The sequence below is a fragment of the Podarcis cretensis genome (assembly GCF_951804945.1).
Source record: "Podarcis cretensis genome assembly, chromosome: 3".
In the NCBI taxonomy this organism is placed as follows: Eukaryota; Metazoa; Chordata; class Lepidosauria; order Squamata; family Lacertidae; genus Podarcis; species Podarcis cretensis.
The window spans coordinates 120254164-120268296 of record NC_137172.1 but is presented as its reverse complement, the minus strand read 5'-3'; the positions used below and the strand labels follow the sequence as shown (position 1 = coordinate 120268296).

Here is a 14133-nt window from a genome sequence, read left to right as displayed (position 1 = left end):
GGAGAAGGAGTGAAGATCTACACCAGGAACAAGGGCTGGGGTGTCAAATCAACCTTACCTGAAGTTTGAAGTGGGCCCCCACTCCAAATCACACTGGGTGGGTGCAGATGCCAGGATAGCGCCCCGACCTGGCCACAGTGATCCATGCGATGCTCATCTCCAGGCTTGACTACTGTAATTTGCTCTACGTGGGGCTGCCCTTGAAGCTGTCCCAGAAACTCCAGCGGGTGCAGAATGCTGCAGCGAGGCTCCTCATGGGGTCTTTGCCATGGGAGCATATTCATCCAGTGCTTTTCAAGCTGCACTGGCTCCCGGTGGAGTATAGGGTCAGATTTAAGGTGCTGCTTTTGACCTTTAAAGCCCTTCACGGCCTAGGACCCTCGTACCTACGGGACCGCCTCTCCCGGTATGCTCCACGGAAGACCTTAAGGTCCATAAATAGCAACACCCTAGTGGTCCTGGGCCCTAAGGAAGTTAGATTGGCTTCAACCAGAGCCAGGGCCTTTTCAACACTGGCTCCAGCCTGGTGGAACGCTCTGCCTCATGAGACCAGGGCCCTGCAGGATCTGATTTCTTTCCGCAGGGCCTGTAAGACAGAGTTGTTCCGCCTGGCCTTTGGCTTGGAGCCAATTTGATTCCCTCCCTCCCTCTCTTTTTTCTTTTCTTTTCCTTCTCCTCCTGCGATGAGGCTACATTTTAATATTTTAATGTTTCAATATTTTAATGTTGTATTTTAATTTTGTTTTTGAGTTGTAATCATTCAACTTGTTTTTATTATTGCTTGTAAGCCGCTCTGAGCCCGGCCTTGGCTGGGGAGGGCGGGGTATAAATAAAAATTATTATTATTATTATTATTATTATTATTATTATTATTACTATATTTCTGGGGTCAGCAAATGTTTTCAGCAGGGGGCCGGTCCACTGTCCCTCAGACCTTGTGGGGGGCCGGACTATATTTTTTGGGGGGGGCAAAATGAACAAATTCCTACGCCCCACAAATAACTCAGAGATGCATTTTAAATAAAAGCACACGTTCTATTCATGTAAAAACAAGCTGATTCCTGGACCATCCACAGGCCAGATTTAGAAGGCGATTGAGCTGGATCCGGCCCCAGGGCCTTAGTTTGCCTAAAGGTAAAGGTAAAGGTACCCCTGCCCGTACGGGCCAGTCTTGACAGACTCTGGGGTTGTGCGCCCATCTCACTTAAGAGGCCAGGGGCCAGCGCTGTCCGGAGACACTTCCGGGTCACGTGGCCAGCGTGACATCGCTGCTCTGGCCAGAGCCAGAGCCAGAGCCAGAGCCGCACACGGAAACGCCGTTTACCTTCCCGCTGGTAAGCGGTCCCTATTTATCTACTTGCACCCGGAGGTGCTTTCGAACTGCTAGGTTGGCAGGCGCTGGGACCGAGCAGCGGGAGCGCACCCCGCCGCAGGGATTCGAACCGCCGACCTTTCGATCGGCAAGTCCTAGGCGCTGAGGCTTTAACCCACAGCGCCACCTGCGTCCCTCTTAGTTTGCCTACCCATGCACTATTTCTTCCTGGCTGGGAGACCAGCATCGCCTCCTGTTCACTAAGAGGCTGGTGTAGAGGCAGAAGATCCAGCCTCCGAGGCGTGTGCCATAGCAGTTGCTGCTGCCACAGAAGACACTGATTCATTCCTTGAAGGCCAAATCTGCTGCCCCTGTGGATCCTGCTGCTAATCTTGCCTCATAGGCCGGACATTTCTTGATAGTTGCTGGGTATGTCTCCCAAATCTGCAAAGCCTTAGTGAGCCTGCTTGAACTCTTTTTTGTCAAACCAAAGCCTTAATACTTAGCAGCAATGGTTTACGATAGATCAATATGATGTGTAGCCTATTATTCTCAGGCTTGACAGGAACATTTGCCTGGTCCATTAAGAAGGCTTGCAAACACGGGGGACCTGCAGCCTGGCGTGTCTGGCTTCTTGATTTCCCCTTTAAAGCCCTGATTCAGAAAATAACTGTGGATGTTGAAAAAAGGGAACAGGTTGAGAGTTGGGGCTACTTAAAGAATTAACCCTGGTATTAATTACAAAGATAGTCTGTCAAACGTTTGAAACTGCAAAACACAGCACCTGCCCCAGGCCCTGATCTCTTGGGCAGCAGGAGACAGACGGTTTAGTTTTGTAAAGTAAAAAGCCCCAAGCATGTCCTGATTTCAAGGCTGCACAAAAACCCATTGCTCCTTGGGCCTTTCTTTACAAAAGGAGGGAGCAATCAGGTGACACCCTGAGGGGTGAAGTAGGGAAATCCAGCTGATCCTCAGGAGTTATGAGATGGTTGGAGATTTTCTTATTTTCTCCCAACCCCATTTTTTCAAAGTGTTTTTGTTTAAAGATAAGACCCATTCCAAGTGGCCTTTAAATAAAATTCTTTTAAAAAACATTTCAATCCCCCCCTTGAAATTCCATCCCCTGGAGCTTCAACCACCCCTTTCTGACCTTTGAACTATAGTATGTGTTTGTGGGAGGGGTTATTGGTATGCTTTTGTTTATTACCGTATTTTTTGCTCTATAAGACTCACTTTTTCCCTCCTAAAAAGTAAGGGGAAATGTGTGTGCATCTTATGGAGCGAATGCAGGCTGCGCAGCTATCCCAGAAGCCAGAACAGCAAGAGGGATTGCTGCTTTCACTGCGCAGCGATCCCTCTTGCTGTTTTGGCTTCTGAGATTCAGAATATATTTTTTTCTTGTTTTCCTCCTCCAAAAACTAGGTGCGTCTTCTGGTCTGATGCATCTTATAGAGTGAAAAATACGGTATGTATTTTGTGTTCTCATTTTGAAATGAAGTCGCTCCAGCTCTTTGGTGATTCTGATAATTTTCTGCACCTTTTCCAGCTCAGCAATATCCAAACCACGCAAGACCCCATGCGGACCTCATAATCCTTCTTTCAGCATCAGTAAGGGGAGGGCAGAGAGAGGGCCGGGCGGGTCTTCCACCTGGGCTAGTAGTAAGGAAGGAGGCAGACAGGTGGGGGTTGGCTGAGGGCAGGTGGATGTCAGTGGGGCAGTGCCCCATTTCCCCTAATGGACCAGCCACTTGACACATTCCCCCTCTACAGGGAAAGCAATCTTTAGGCGTCCTGCGTATTGTCCGAAGAGCTGGTCAAGCGAAGAGTACACCGATGGGGCAGTGAAGACTGCCATTCATGAATTGCTCGGCCAGTGTCCTTGCAGGAAAAAGGGCACCTGCATGCCTGTTTTCAACCATATGAATGACCAGGCAGTGGTGAAGTACCGTATTTTTCGCCCTATAGGACGCACTTTTCCCCCTCCAAAAATGAAGGGTAAATGTGTGTGCGTCCTATGGGGCGAATGCAGGCTTTCGCTGAAGCCTGGAGAACGAGAGGGGTCGGTGTGCACTGACCCCTCTCGCTCTCCAGGCTTCAGGAAGCTCTCCGCAAGCCTTGGGAGCCCGTCGAAACTTCCCGCCGGGCTCCCAAGGCTTGCAGACAGCAGCCTGTTCTGGGGGCTGGGGTCAGGGGAAGGTCAGGCTTCCCCCGCCCCGTGCCTGGGGGGGGAAATAATTTTTTTTTCTTTATTTCTCTCCCCCCAAACTAGGTGCGCCCTATGGGCCGGTGCGCCCTATACGGCGAAAAATACGGTATATGCACTAGCCTCCCAGGGTGGGCGCATGGGGCATGCCCCCATGGGTGTGGAGTGTGGAGGGAGCCCGCTGATCCCAGCCTGGTTGGGTGGGCTAGAACACTGCCTGGCCAATGCTGTTGTTGCCTCTCCTCTCGCCTCCCCCCCTGCCAATCACGCTTGACCCAGGAGTAGAGCCCCTGGGTGCGGCTCAGCTGCTCATCGGGGTCAAGGGCTGGGCGAGCAGAGGGTGTAGAGCACCAGTGCGCCTTGCCGCCAATGGGTGGGTGTCAGCATCCTGGGTGGGAGGAGGGGGCTCTTCAACACTTCCGGCACAGGTTGCCATACACCGGGGGTTTTCCGGACAATTTGCCAATTTTAGAAAATTCCACCTGGATGCTATTTTTGACAGATGAATCGAGGCTATGTCTGGGAAATTCCAGGCATAAGGCAGACCTGCAATTACTGAATATAGATCGCTGGTATAATATAGTCTGGCAAAGAGCCACAATGGAAAAATTGTCAAAAATTGAAGGTGGCAGAAAAAACATACCTGTGTGGTATGAACTTATTACTTATACAAATGAAACAAGACAGGGATGGAAAACAGCTACAAGTTATACTGCAATATGGCGGAGATAAGCAGGCAATATTCTTTAGTTATCTCCTACTATTCTGTGTTTTCCAAACTGATTGACTGAATACTCCATTGAACTGCTTTAGTGTCATCACTTCATTATTTTATACTGTAAAATAAAATGTTTTGCATTAACCCACTAGTGACCCGTTGTTTTTGTTAGTCTTGGCATGTTTTATGTTTGCACAAAGAAGTGATAATTAAAAAAACACACACCTTAAAATCAACAACAACTCCCATTATTCCTGACTGTCGGCCATGCAGGCTGGGACTGATGGGACTTGGAGTCCAACAACATCTAGAAGACACCTTACTTTGGCTAATTCCAGGATAGTGTTGCTGAGCCACTGATGGCAATGAGTGCTACAGCTCTTTCAGCCCTGCCTGGTAGGAATCTCAGCAGCAGTGCCTTAAGTGCACAAAGAGCAGAGCTGAAAATGAATATTCTGGAGAAGTGTCTCACTCTCATGATTCCACGAATTTTCATTATACAGTGGTACCTCTGGTTACATACGCTTCAGGTTACATACACTTCAGGTTACAGGCTTCGCTAACCCAGAAATATTGCTTCAGGTTAAGAACTTTGCTTCAGGATGAGAACAGAAATTGTGCTCCGGCGGCGCGGCAGCAGCAGGAGGCCCCATTAGCTAAAGTGGTGCTTCAGGTTAAGAACAGTTTCAGGTTAAGTACGGACCTCCGGAATGAATTAAGTACTTAACCCGAGGTACCACTGTACAAGGAACTAAGGGGAATGCATTGCAATTCTTCTGTCTTCAGTATATACAAAAATTCCATATTCTGTACATTAGAGAAAGAAAACAAGATGGAAACAAAGCAATTCCCATGATGGGGCCTAACAGGGAGGGGGAAGGTCAAGATTAAAGACTGAGTGGCATAGCATCTGACAAGTTGTGACACAGCAACAATGGCTCTGGGGATGCTTGTGTTGCATAGCCAGCCCTATACTTTCTGAACTGTACTGCTCTTCCATCTCAGAATGGGCCAATGACAAAGACACTCTATACAGAGAAATCCAAATCAGGAATAGAAAAGGTTGGGGTTTTTTACGGCGTCGTACAGCTGCTCTCTGCCTTGGAGATGACTGGGAAGTTTTTAATCAATAATCCTCTGTGAGTGCTATAGTCTGACAGAGGAGACATAATCCAGAGTCCCTGAACAAATCTCGTGGAGATTCGCTCTTAAAGAGAAAATGAATGAGGTTAAGCAGGGATTAGTGAGGCTACAGCGAACATCAGGTCTAAGCACGGTCACAATAGTGTTTATATGTTTATTTATAATAGCCATTTTTTAGTATAAAAATCAACTCATCACACACCCCACCCATGGTGATCGTCAAGGACAATTGATAAAAGGGCATTGACAGATCAGCAGAGTAGGCATAACTCTGGCACATACAAAGAAGAGGGTGGAGACTAAAATATTTGGTTCAGATTATGTCTTGTTAATGGAGAAGTCTGAGGGCTCCCTTGGACAAAAAACAAGGACACCAGCCAGGAATACCAGAGCAAAACAGCAGCCAGTAGGCTTGGTCTTTATTGAAGACTGTTGCGACAGGACTCCCACCCGCCACAAGGTGGAAAAAGATGGAAGCCTCAAACAAAAGAGCCCCCAAACTTTTATTAGCTGCTAATCCCCATGTTACACACACCCCAACTACATCACGGTTACATCATGAAAGGGGAGGTCTGGTGGCAGTAATCTGAGCATCCTGGACCCTGCCCCATGGTTCTCCCTGCCCTCCATCAAGTGTGACAAGTGTTTAGTGGAGACAAATCACAAAAGTGATTGTGCTGGTTTTGGTAGTGGGCTGTATGTGTTGATTAGCAGTTTCCAAGTGCACAGCGGAATGATGAGGAATACGTGCCAACATGCTCTATTATTGCTTTATTTACATTTCAAAGCTGGTAGATTACAGAAATGCATCTTTACTCTGCCGAAGCAGAAAAGGCATCCTCTCTCCTCTGAAGCACGGAGAGAATCACACTGAACTGCAAAGAACAGTGAAAAACAGGAAACCAGTGTACGCCACATCCAGCCTCCCCTTTCCCGTGGGAAACATAACAGCAATGCTGTCTGTGGAATGTAAACATTGTCTTGTGACAAGCCTTTCGCTGCACAGTGAAGAGAGCAGAAACCAACATCCTCCCCCTTTCTGTGAACACCACTGGGCAGCGTGTTCGTACAATATCAGTACAAACCCAACTTCTGCACATAGGTACAGTGTTGATCCTTTGATACAATCTTGGACAATACATCAGCAGGAATTTCATTACCTGGCATATAGGACACCGTTACGAGTCCCTTTTGAATACGTTCCCTAGCATGTTGCAACTTCAATTGCAAGTGCTTCGTGCTTTGCTTACAACCTTCAGAATTCAGCAAAGCCAAACATGCTTTGTTGTCCTGGTAAACCTGGATTGGACATTTGACAGGAATTTTCATGTCTTTGCACAATTGTAACAACCATTCACAATCTTTGAGTGAATAAGACAGTGCATTCAGTTCAGCTTCACAAGTACTTAAGCTAACTGTTGTTTGCTTCTTGCATGACCAATCAAATAGACCCTGATTGTACATGTAGCAAACTCCAGACATGCTTTTCCTGTCTGTAGTGTCACTTCCAAAACTTGCATCTGCAAATATCTCAAGACCACCAGACTTCTGATTGTTAAATCTCAGTCTGTAATGCATAGTGCCTTTCAAATACCGCGCTATGCGTTTCAGAGCTTTCCAATCCTTAACAGTAGGATTGTTGACTTGTCTGCTTAGCAAATTACAGCTAACAGCAATGTCTGGTCTTGAACATCTGGCAATAAAGTTTAGCTTGCCTAGCACACTTCTGTACAGTGTAGTGTCAGAAAATGCTTCTTCAGTGTCATCTACCTGATAACCTGTTGTCATCGGTGTGTCTACAGGGTTAGCATCCATCAGGTTTAGTTTGCCTAACACATCAGCAATTTTCCGTGACTGGTGTACTAGAATGTTACCATCTTGATCTCTCTCTATTTCCAGAGATAGGTAGTTGTTTACCTCACCAAGATCTTTCATGTCAAAGCGTTCCTTCAGTTGAGCTAGGGCGTTATTGTACATTGTGACATCATCCCAAAAGAATAATAAATCATCAACATAAAACAAACAATACAGTTTCTTTTGCCCCTCCTCTTTGACAAATACACATGGATCAGCTTTCCCTTGTTTAAAACCTAGAGAAAACAATACTTCAGTGAGTTTTGTGTGCCAACACCGTGCACTTTGTTTGAGACCATAAAGGGACTTTTTCAGAGCACAAACAAATCCCTGTTTTACCTGTACGCCATCAGGTGGAAGCATATAAAGAGATTCACCTAGAGATCCGTACAGAAAAGCTGTATTCACATCATGGTGACTAATGTGTAGATTCTTCTCGGCAGCTAGCTTGAGCATAAGCCTAATGCTCTCATACCTCACTGTGGGTGAATAGGTCTCGTGATAGTCTTCACCTGGTACTTGTGCAAAACCTCTGGCTACCAATCTGGCTTTGTGTCTGACTATCTTGCCATTTTGATCAGTCTTCGCTTTGAAGACCCATTTGCTTCCAAGCAGTTTCATTCCTGGAACTACTGGAACAAGTTCCCATGTTTTGTTCCTTTCCAAGGAATCAAGCTCAGCCTTCATGGCATTTAACCATGGCTCAGCTTCCTTTGAATCCAAATCCTGGATCTCTTGGAAACTTGAAGGTTCAAATACCTTCTTGGAGCTTTTAACAGCTGTTACTGCTATCTTAGCAAACTCATCAGCAAATCTCTTTGGAGGTCTGCCTTTTGTTGCTCTTTGTGACCTGCGAATTAGCCTTAAGTCTTCAACACTTTCCTCTTCCTTCTTAGGAGAAAAGCGACCTATTGTGAACAATGGTTCCTCCAATTCTTGATCAGAGCTTTCAGAGGGTCGCATAGAGGCTTTCGCACTCTTGAAATCCTCTGAATCACCCGATTCAGTTTCAGACTCAGAATCAGTTTCAGTCTCAGAATCAGAACTTTCATCAGTGGGTGTGGGTGGTTGTGGTTGCTTTTGACTATCCTCAGTCTCATCACTGTCATCAGGATAACATTGGAAAATTCCCACATTCTCCCCCCACTTGGCATTGTACTCAACACTTCTTGTGAGCTTAATAGTCTTAGAGTCAGTCATCCTTATTCTGTAAGAACCTTTCTCATAACCTAGAAAGATACCATGCAAACCACGCTTGTCTAACTTGGAGTTTTGTGGTGAGTGAACCCACATGTCAGAACCAAAAATTCTCATGTGTTTGATGTATGGCTTTTTGCCAAACATCTTCTCATAGGGAGTACAACCAATCGCTGAAGATAACCTGCGATTATAACTGTAAGTGAAACATGAGAGAGCTTCGGCCCAATAACTCTCTGGAAGATTGGCATCATGCAGCAAGGTTTTTAACCCTTGAAGCAATGTCTGATTTGCTCGTTCCGCAAGTCCATTCTGCCATGGCGAGCGAGGACTAGACAAATCGTGTTGAATTCCTTTCTCAGTCAGAAAAGCTTCAAACTGCTGAGAAGTGAATTCCCCCCCGCGATCAGTGAAAAGAGTCTTTACCTTCTTACCTTGCACATTTTCCAACCAAGCACAGAATTCCTTGAACCTAGGAAAAGCCTCTGATTTCTGCTTGAGATTGTACACATGAATATACCTGGAAAATGCATCAATGAGAACCATGAAGTACCTATTTCCACCCAAAGAGGGCGCTAGTGGTCCAACCAAATCAGCATGAACAATTTGGTATGGTTCTGTAGCTTGCCTACTAGACACCTTACCTTTTGCAGCCATTTTCACCTTGTTTGCTGCGCATGCCTTGCACTTCATGTGGTACCTGCAGGGTTTAATAGTCATACCTTCAACCAAGGCAGGCATTTTCGATACTGCCTCAAAACCCAAATGACCAAATTTTCGATGAAAATCATGAATACATTCTGCATGCAAACATTTGTTAGAACCTGCAATGCAACAAGTGTCATCCTGCACAACATCATCATAATACAAAACATATAAACGATCAACATATTCAGCATACAATACATAATCATTTTTCTTTGTGATGATGCACCTTTTGTTCTTAAAGGAAACGTCAATGTTCCGCTCATTCAGCTGTCCAACGCTGAGCAAATTATGTTTGGCATCTGGCACATAAAGTACATTCTGTATCGATAAGTCCAAACTGTGAAGAACAACAGTTCCGTAGCCTTTACTGGGAATTGTGTGGTCATCCGCCTGGTGAATCGCACCTTCCTGCGGTGTAAAAGACACGAACAGTCGCTTATCGTTGCACATGTGATGGGTTGCCGCTGAATCAACAACGAAGAAAGATCTGGATGTCTTCTGGACCTCTGCAACTTTTGGAGTGAAGCGTGAGACCATTGCTTTGGGCTGCGTTGTCCTGGACACCGGACCTTTGCCTCTGCTTTGGCCTTTTCCACGCGATGAGCTTTCGCTGCGCTGCTCTGTCTTGGCCCTGGGATATCTGCATTCCCTCTTCATATGGCCTAGACGTCCACAGGAGTAGCATTTCACTGCCTTCAAAGCTTTGGCGCCATCTGGTGGTTCCACTGCACTATGGGATGACGTCTGTGAAGACTCCCCCTTTCCCATGCAGCTATCACCCTGGCAATCTGCTTCATTCTGAATCATGGCAGTATCACAGGCTACTCTGAGCTGAGCATGTGGCTGATTGGCATCAGATTCCCCACGTGCATCAGCCAGCCTTCTGCAGCTAGCCATCTTATGCAGCTTGTTAAAATAAAACATAGTAGATTCAGCTTCTGTCCTCATGTATGCCTCCCTCAAAGCGTCCCAAATTTCTCTGGCTGAGGTCTTATCACGCAATAGACAGAGCTCTTCTGGGGATACTATCAATGTAAGAGTTCCCCTTGCTTTGGAATCTTTAGCTTCCCATGCATCTGTAACTGGAGCTGGGGGGGTGTCTGTAATAACCTCAAACAGACCCTCTTTCCGCAGAATAGCCTCTGCATAGATAACCCAGTCCGTATAATTTTTCTTATTGAGCTTGGGAATCCCACAAGCATCCTGAAGGGCCATCATGACTCTGGCATTAGCCTTCTGCATCATCTCTGCTGCTTTAAAGCAAGCTGCTTTATACAAGCTGCGTCTGTGCTGCTTCAAGCCTCATTCCAAAGGCAAGTTCAAAAGTGCCTCCCTCTGCTTCCCTAAAATCATGCTGCGTCACTGTTATCAGCAGCTGCTTCAGCCCAAAAGTTACTTTCGATTTCGCCAGCATAGCCATAGCCGCTGCCTGGTCCCGGCAAACGGACATAAAAGTTCAAAGTCCAGCCATAAAGCCATTAAATAGATGCTGGCAGGCTGCCCGGAGCAGTAGCACATACCTCATCAATCATCTTGACGCGCAGATACCGTCCGATCCGTCCCTTTGCATTCCGATCCTTTTGCCGGCATCAGATGACTGCGTCTTTGCTCCTTTGCCAGGAGCCCGATTCGACTTCTGGAGTCCATAACCAAAATGTTGATTAGCAGTTTCCAAGTGCACAGCGGAATGATGAGGAATACGTGCCAACATGCTCTATTATTGCTTTATTTACATTTCAAAGCTGGTAGATTACAGAAATGCATCTTTACTCTGCCGAAGCAGAAAAGGCATCCTCTCTCCTCTGAAGCACGGAGAGAATCACACTGAACTGCAAAGAACAGTGAAAAACAGGAAACCAGTGTACGCCACATCCAGCCTCCCCTTTCCCGTGGGAAACATAACAGCAATGCTGTCTGTGGAATGTAAACATTGTCTTGTGACAAGCCTTTCGCTGCACAGTGAAGAGAGCAGAAACCAACAGTATGTGCATGATATCTGCTGGAGGGGCACCCCCCCCCCCGCAACCTATACATAAATTCCTGCAACAGTTTAAAAAGTTCCGTTTCATTCTGCTTCAAAAGTTTTTGCATTTTGTAATAGAAAGATGCCTTAAACCATTCAACAATCTTTTTTAAAAGGTAAAGGCTGTTTCTTATGTATTGAAATTACCTTCAGACAGTTCAAATAAGAATCTGGGGAAAGAATTAATGTGAATGAATGGAGTTTCTTTTACAATTCTGGGGAAGCTGGAAAAATATTGCTGACTGGATTTTCCAGTGCTGATGTCTCGCAGTGAACGAGTTTAATGTAAAGTGGGATGTTGATGGAACTTAACATAAAATGAAAGTTGGGGAAACAAATAGTTATATTGCACTTCCCAAACAGGAAATCGTGGGCTGTACCCAATGGTTGCATGAATGGAAGGCTGTTTTGTGTAACTTTGCTTTCCAATGCTCACTACAAGTTTCCAGTTTTCAGGTCCATTCTTGCATTCTTGCTTCCAGTTGATAGTGGATGAGGACTTGGGAACTTCATAATTGAGTCTTGAATAACTGCTCCAAGGTCAGTTTCAGTTCCTGCACTGGAAATAGGCTTTAATCACTATATCTTGCATTAACTTTCCCCTCTTTTCTATAGTGAAATAGCACTATTCTTCTATTATAATTTTTTTTTAAAACCCTATGGGAGAAAAAGCACAACAGAATTTGTTTACTCAACAGAAATTGACATTGGAGCAATTAAGTTATTCAACAGGCAAGTATGAAGCTGTTGTTGTAAACAAAATCTGCCCTTATTCCTTTATGGGATACACAAGAGCCCTTATAAAGTCCTTTGTAGGTTCTCCATCGGTAGGAGAAAATAACTGAGGCCAACCAGAGAATACAGTGGTACCTCTGCTTACATACTTAATTCGTACCGGAGGTCCGTTCTTAACCTGAAACTGTTCTTAACCTGAAGCACCACTTTAGCTAATGGGGCCTCGCGCTCCTGCTGCGTCACCGCCGCGTGATTTGTGTTCTCATTGTGAAGCAAAGTTCTTAACCCGAGGTACTATTTCTGGGTTAGCGGAGTCTGTAACCTGAAGCGTATGTAACCTGAAGCGTATGGTACCCGAGGTACCATTCTACTGAGAAGCAAAGCAGCTAGTAAGCATGATCTCCGCACGCAGGAGAGAGGAGGAGGACCCTGAACAATGGCAAGGCCTTATATATCCATTTTGAAATTCCCTGCCATGGAGCTCCTGTTGTTCGGTCCCAGCTCCTGCCAGCCTAGCAGTTCAAAAGCACGTCAAAGTGCAAGTAGATAAATAGGTACCACTCCAGCGGGAAGGTAAACGGCGTTTCCATGCACTCTGGTTCTCCAGAAGTGGCTTAGTCATGCTGGCCACATGACCCAGAAGCTGTACACCGGCTCCTTCGGCCAATAAAGCGAGATGAGCGCCACAACCCCAGAGTTGGTCACGACTTGACCTAATGGTCAGGGGTCCCTTTACCTTTACCTTTTGCTTGGTACATTTATGAATATATATATATATATATATATATATATATATATGAATGACCTTAAAAAATTATTACACTATTCCTCACTAATGTCCCAGCAAAAGACAACAGGAACAAATAAAAGGTGTAGGAACAACAAACTGGAAACCTTCATTTAAAGGTACAAGAGCCCTGAGAAGTCTCAATAGTGCTCTGGCAGAGACTACATTAGGCTGGTGCTGAAATTGCATTTAAAAATTAGGCCAGTGAAAATCAAGAAAATACTGGGATATGGTATAATGTGGCCAGATACAAAAAGAAAGAAAGACAGCAAAGGAAATGACTTCTGCACCTTTAACAGTTGTGTAGAGCAGGGAGTTTCAGCAGAGCTCCATCTTCTGACATTTCCTCTCTTCAGTGACATGACCTTGTTAAGGAAAATTCTGGGTTGAAAGACTACTCAACAGCCCAGCTCATCGGGGTGCAAGTCCCCCGTGGGTCCATGCGGTCAGTAAAAGAAGAAAATTCCACTCCAAGCAATTTGGAGCAAAACAGCAGTCAGTAGACTTAGATCCTTTATTGTTGCGCAACAGGTTCAACAGCAGCGAGGGAACCCAGAGCATGGGGTGAAATTGATTTTTAAAACTTTCCCTCCATATCCCAGAGTACAGTTCGCACAAGATCATCAATACATCATTGCTACATCACTAACATGTCACAAAAGGGGAGGGTTACACAAGATTAGCATAGGCAGCTATGTCAGGGCAACACCCAAGTATAAGATTAGCATAGGCAAACATGTCTTAAGTACCCACCACCCAAAGTACAATAGAACTTCCTTTGCATGTCTGGAGCCGGAGGCAAGTCTGGTGATGAGATCTGGCTTCCCTTGGAGACCAATGAGCCCAGCAATTGTCACCTCTGGGCATTTCCTGGGGTAGGAGGTGTGTATACATGTCTTCAAGCTTGGGGAGGTGGAAGGGGAAAGAGTCATTTTTCCAAGGGCAAAATGGTGTCGGAATGGAGGAACTTGGCAAAGGGGTTGATTTTATATGATTCATAAAGCTAGGTATATTCCTTGAGCTGTCAAGTCGAAAGCATACATTCAGGCATAGTATTTGTAACATTTAACAACTTTAAAGATGTGCGCCCTCCCCCCCCCCCCGTTAATTTCCGTCACAACCTCTTCAATGACACTACATCATCAGGATGCTCTGAAAAATGTGAATGAAATAAGAATAGTAATTGCAGTGAAAAAGACAATCTTAAACCTGAAAATATTCTCTCCTACAACTGTAGCACATACATATGGACATATGCTATCTTAAGTCAAACTTCTTCAATATTTTTCCTTGGTTGAGTCAAGCCATGCAAACAGCAGAATCACATGCAGTATCTCTTTCCAAACTGTACCATTTCAGGCTGCAAGCGGATTGTCAGATGTCTGAATGTCTCCTTAAGTTGAACAAAAAGAGATGAATCTCTGTGCTGTACATAAAAACAAGCATGCTAGGA

General features: G+C 45.4%; 1 long non-coding RNA gene across 1 annotated transcript in view; it reads right to left on the bottom strand.

Annotated features, from left to right (window-relative positions):
- The window catches only part of LOC307212685, a 183621-nt gene extending 171386 nt beyond the window's left edge, over positions 1–12235 (bottom strand). Inside the window, exon 1 of the long non-coding RNA XR_013837097.1 lies at positions 12072–12235. This is a non-coding gene — a long non-coding RNA (uncharacterized lncRNA). The remainder of the gene's footprint in view (positions 1–12071) is intronic.
- Between the last annotated feature and the right edge of the window lie 1898 nt (positions 12236–14133).